This window comes from Triticum aestivum, chromosome 5B, assembly GCF_018294505.1.
Source record: "Triticum aestivum cultivar Chinese Spring chromosome 5B, IWGSC CS RefSeq v2.1, whole genome shotgun sequence".
Taxonomy (NCBI): Eukaryota; Viridiplantae; Streptophyta; class Magnoliopsida; order Poales; family Poaceae; genus Triticum; species Triticum aestivum.
The window spans coordinates 256968767-256974766 of NC_057807.1; positions in this window are offsets into that span (position 1 = coordinate 256968767).

The following is a 6000-nucleotide window of genomic DNA, read 5'->3' on the forward strand; positions in this document are numbered from 1 at the left end:
CCTCCCATTTTAACCGACTCTGTGTAACCCTAGCCCCCTCCCGTGTCTAAATAAACCGGAGGGTTTAGTCCGTAGGACAAGAATAATCATACCAGAGGCTAGCTTCTAGGGTTTAGCCTCTACGATCTCGTGGTAGATCAACTCTTGTAATACCCATATCATCAAGATCAATCAAGCAGGAAGTAGGGTATTACCTCCATCGAGAGGGCCCGAACCTGGGTAAACATTGTGTCCCTGCCTCCTGTTACCATCCGCCTTAGACGCACAGTTCAGGACCCCCTACCCGAGATCCGCCGGTTTTGACATCGACAATAGGCCCTTCTCTTTCTAGGAGGTGAGCCGCGTGGGGATTCCGAATCTGAATTCGGGGCCCGCCACCCAGTTGGTGTCGCGTGGCTCGGTGATGTAAAACCACCCCGATTGCCACCCCTTTATGGTCTCCACGTAGGAGCCCTCGGGCCATGTGATGTTGGGCATCTTGCCCACCATGGCGCCTCCGCACTCCGCTTGCTGGCCGCCCACCACCTTCGGTTTAACATTAAAGGTTTTCAGCCACAGGCCGGAGTGGGGGCAGATGCGGAGGAAGGCCTCGCACACGACGATAAATGCCGAGATGTTGAGGATGAAGTTTGGGGCCAGATCGTGAAAATCCAGTGCGTAATAGAGCATGAGCCCGCGGACGAACAGGTGGATCAGAAATCCCAGTCCGTAGACGAAGTGGGTGAGGAAAACTACCCTCTCATGGGATTCTGGAGTAGGGACGATTTGCCCCGCGTTGGGCAGCCGGTGTGCAATATCTGCGGCCAAGTATCCGGCTCCCCGCAGCTTCTTGATGTCCTCCTCTGTGACGGAGGATTTCATCCACTTTCCTCCCGCTCCGGACATGGTTGGGGCGGTGTGAGGAGAAAGGTGCAAACTTGGGCGTTGGAGCTCGAGTGCATGAGAATGGATAGGCAAGGAGGAAGAAGGCGTGGGTGAAAAAAATGAACCCTAATCCCTTTATAAAGGCGGACGAAACTATACGCCCCCACTAGCTTGGTTAACTCGCTTATTCCCCAAGCGCCGCGATTGATGGCGCGGTTGGGTTACCCATGCCCATATTGATGAGAATCCCGTGATAAGGGGACACGATCTCTGCTTTGACAAGACATGCCAAAGAAAAACGGTTCGAATAATAACCGGGCCGTAGTATGTTGTCATGATATCAAGTGTGTCGGCAGATTGGATTTGTGGAAATAATATTCTCTCTACGGAGGTATGTGGAACTTGTTTTGCAGAGCCGGACATTATCCTTGTGTTCAAGATCTTCTATGGAGTATTCGGAGGAGGAACCCGCCTTGCAATGCCGAAGACAAATTGCGCGCCGGGCTCGTCGTCATTGAAGCCTGGTTCAGGGGCTACTGAGGGAGTCCTGGATTAGGGGGTATCCGGACAGCCGGACTATATCCATTGGCCGGACTGTTGGACTATGAAGATACAAGATTGAAGACTTCGTCTCGTGTCCGGATGGGACTCTCCTTGGCGTGGAAGGCAAGCTTGGCGATACGGATATGTAGATCTCCTCCCATTGTAACCGACTCTGTGTAACCCTATCCCCCCTCCGGTGTCTATATAAACCGGAGGGTTTAGTCCGTAGGACAAGAACAATCATACCATAGGCTAGCTTCTAGGGTTTAGCCTCTACGATCTGATGGTAGATCAACTCTTGTAAAACTCATATCATCAAGATCAATCAAGCAGGAAGTAGGGTATTACCTCCATCTAGAGGGCCCGAACCTGGGTAAACATCATGTCCCCTGCCTCCTATTACCATCCGCCTTAGATGCACAGTTCGTGACCCCCTACTCGAGATCCGCCGGTTTTGACATCGACAGCCCGAGTTAAAGAGGCCTAGCGAGAGCTCAAGGATGCTGTGAGGAAGTGCAAGACCTTGGGGAATGAGGCGTCAACCCGAGAGACCGAACTCACCAAGGCTCATCAAAGCGCCAAAATGGCCAAGAGCGAGGCCCAGAATGCCCTCCAGGAAATCCACGAGGCCAGGAAGATTGCGGCGGGTAAGGCATTCAGTATGCAAAGCAAGTATGTGAAGAGAAAGTATTTTTTACTAACCCAGATTCGGAGTTCTCTAGGAGCCTTTGCCGACCTGCCCAGCAGTGTAACCGACGTCCTGGAGTTCTTCCGGGCCGAAGAAGGGAAGTCCGCGGAAAAAGTGTTCTGGTCGCAATATCTTGTGCCAGAACATCCGATGGCCTTCAGCGATCAGCTCAAGTAGCTAGTCGAGCTGCACCGGGCAGCCGAACTGGCCATGAAGGATTTAATAATCTGGCTATAGCCAGCCAAAGCTATACCCAGCAGCTGTTTCGGCCTGGTGAAGCGGCTGGTGGATGCCTGCCCTTGGCTAGACGTCGTCAAGCGATCAGCCTGCATCGAGGGCGCACGGATGGCCTTCACGCGGATCAAGGTGTGGTGGGTGAAGATGGATGCCGTCAAGTTCGTGAATAAGGGGCCGCCCAAAGGCAAGGATCCGCACACCTGAGCGGTACTTTGGGCATGTTCTAGAGGGGTCCCGCCTTGTAGCGGCACATTGTTCAAAAGATGAGATATTCGAATGAATATGTTTTAATTGGCCCTACCATGTATAATGAGACAAAGTGGGTATGTAATATAATTTATGTTTTTGAAAATTTTACCTCCTGTGCGGCCGTGTTATATGAAATCTGAGGGTTTTCCAGTCGTCGGCTTCTGCCCTCACGTAGGTAGTACATAGGTGTTCAGGATGGTTTCTAAACAATCTTGATCCAATTGGATGGTCCTTGAAGGAGTTGTTTAGCATAATGAACCAGGCAATCGGACTATACGGTGTTAACGCCCTCAGTTAGCCATAGGAGTTTGACAAAGAAAATTGTTGGCGCAGCCCCTAGTATGGGACTAGGGTGCTACAGGCGCCCGATCAGGGAGTACCGATCCTTCGCGTAACGCAGCAGAAACTCCAATGATTTGTGACCTCTGAACAGCTGACCCACTCTCACCCCATCATGATAGTCAGTTTTCGGCTTTCTCTACTGAGGTGCTCATCCAAATGAACCAGGGCACAATCGCAGTAGTTCTCCCTTTACTACCTTAGCCGATGTAGCGGAACGTAAGGTAGCAAGCACAGGAGCCGGGCAACCCAACTATTGACCAAAGACATGATTCTGAGTCAATGCATATAATGCTAAATTCGGGGTGTCGAACTTATCTATAAGAAGTGATCGGACTTTGTTGCCTTATTGTGGAGTGCTATGAAGCCCCTGGCGAATGTGAAACATACCAAAGTGTACGGGTGCTGAAAATTAAGTTATTAGTGGGAAGATGAAAAATAATAAGAGAACATAAATAATATCTAGGGCCCATAAACATGGGCCACAAACTGCTTTCATCATAGTTGGGTTAATGCGTCAAGGCGCATTGATACAAATAGTGCAATGAGCAACTGGCTATTTGACATGCCACAACCAAAGGCGAGCTGCGTGTGGGTCCTGACAACAGGTAGAGCGTTCATTGAGTTGATCTCTAGAGCTTCCCCAGTGCGCTTGTGCTTCTTTCCATCCTGGTGTATTTATCCTTTGATGGGACCAGTAAAAAGGTCTTCAAAGAGTGCCTATGCAAGAGAAACCTGAAAAGGAAAAGGAAATAGTGAAGATATATGTGTGTCCGGGGTCAGTCGAGCCGGATTGTGGATCACATTGTAGTTGTGCCTATGTCGATGCCCATGGGATTTTAAGTGCGTAGTTATGTACGCGTGGTACGGATGCCACTATTTGATCGGGGCTGAGACGGAGGCCGAATTGCTAAGCGAGCTCTTGATGAGCCGTGCTGTCCTGTTGCAGCGTAGTTCAGACTCTCTTAACGGTGTCAAGGGGCTGGATAGCTGGTTTACAGTTCTGCTTGAGGAGGCCGCTCTGTACTTCTGCTGCTAGGGCGGCGGTGTGTTCCTCTATATGAAGGGAACATTCGGTATTTCCATTGACTATTATGATGCCGCGTGGACCGGGCATCTTAAGCTTAAGATAAGATAATGTGGCATCGCGTTGAATCGAGCAAACGCGGTTCGTCCGAGTAGTGCATGATAGCCGCTGCAAAGGGGGGAGATATCGAAGATGAGATCTTCGCTTCGGAAATTGTCCGGAGAGCCGAAGACAACCTCCAGCATGATTGAGCCTGTACAACGGGCTTCTATGCCTGGAATGACACCTTTAAACATAGTCTTTGTGGGCTTGATCCACGAGGGGTTAATGCCCATTTTCTGCATTGTATCCTGATAGACCATGTTGAGGCTGCTACCGCCGCCCATAAGGACACGTGTTAGGTGAAATCCGTCAATGATCGGGTCGAGGACCGGCGCGGCCGAACCGCCATGACGAATACTAATCGGATGATCTCGACGATCAAAGGAGATCAGGCATTGTCGGAGTAATGGGCCACGGGTAGCCTAACCCGAGTCCCTGAACCTTCCAAAACATCGGGGCCGACTGTGCCCCTCAAGATACCAAGATGAAGCGTCGCCTTCCTCCGGCCGCCTGGTCAAGTGGCCGGCTGCCGGAAGGTGGCCAAGCTCCAGAAGACGGCGCCAAGACAAGCCGACTCCCAGCAGGCAGCCTCCAGAGAGGCCGGCTCCTGGCAGTCGGCCCACGGTGCCCTCAAAGTCTGCACCCCCATTAAAGAAGACAAGACCGAATATGGCTACAGTGTAGCCCCACGCCCCCACGACCGGGGCTGAGCGAGGGAACAGTGCCCCGTACAGGTGGAAATCGCCGCCCGGCGCGGCACTGTTGCCCCTCCTCCCTTGACGTCACGCCTGTCCAGCGGAGCTCTGCCCCACGACGGCCTGTCGGTATGGCCCGCAGGCGGCGGGCCCTACCAGGCAGTGGGGAGCCCGGGAGACAGAGGAAGACAGACCAGTCGGACCCGAGGGAGGCCGGCTTCCAGCAGGCCACCCGCTCTCTCCTCGGGACCCATGAGCCATTAACCAGATGAGACGCAGGGTGGCTACAGTAATCTCCCACCAGGCGGTGGGACTGTAGCCACGCACCAGTGACCAAGCCAGCGTCATTAGCATAGCGGCTATAGTAATCAGCAGCCGGCAAGGCCCACGATCGTCGTGTACATCCCATCGGCTTCATACCATACCAGCCGGCAGGGCCCACCAGGCGGCGGGCCCCAACAACCGGCGTCCAGAGACACTGACAGCCGGGTCCTACACCCGGCCATATTACCATTGTACCCCTAGGGGCTAGGCCTATATAAACCCCCCAGGGCACCCATGCAAAGGGTTCCGAATCAGTTAGAACTAGCCATACATCCACGGAAGAGAGGAGCGAGCCAGCCTTCTCCTACCTCTAGCAAACAGCTCAAGGAGCACCATTGTACCCACTATCCCTTTAGTGATCATGCGGAGACCCCGCAGAGCAGGACTAGGGGTGTTATCTCCTAGGAGAGCCCCGAACCTGGGTAAAGTACGCCGGCGTTCGTGTCTACGCCTCATTCCGCTTCCAGGCACCGGTGACGTTTTACTCGCTCCCACCATGATAAGCCATCCTTTGGCATATGTCGCACCCAACCCCCAACATTTGGAGCCCACCATGGGGCGAGGTGCACCGTCTCCCGGAGACCTGTTCTAGACAGGAACCCTGTTCCTCCCTGGCGCGCGCAGCCAGCCCGGCATGCCAGACGACGTCTGCGCTGACACGCTGCATGGCGTGGAGATCGCATGCGTGGCGAGCTGCCTCGCTGACCTCGTTGGCAAGATTCGCCTCTCCGACGAGCCCACATCCGACGCGGGCACTGATGATTCCGAGGGCCGCCTGGTCAGCCTCCTCGACCAACTCCACGTTGCCAGTGAGCATGTTGCCGACTTGGAGTCGGTTGGCTCCACCGATCCGATGCTGGTCGACTCCGACACGGCGTCGCTCAATGTGTTTCCCACCAACGTGGTGGTCTATGACGAACCGCTTCCTCGCG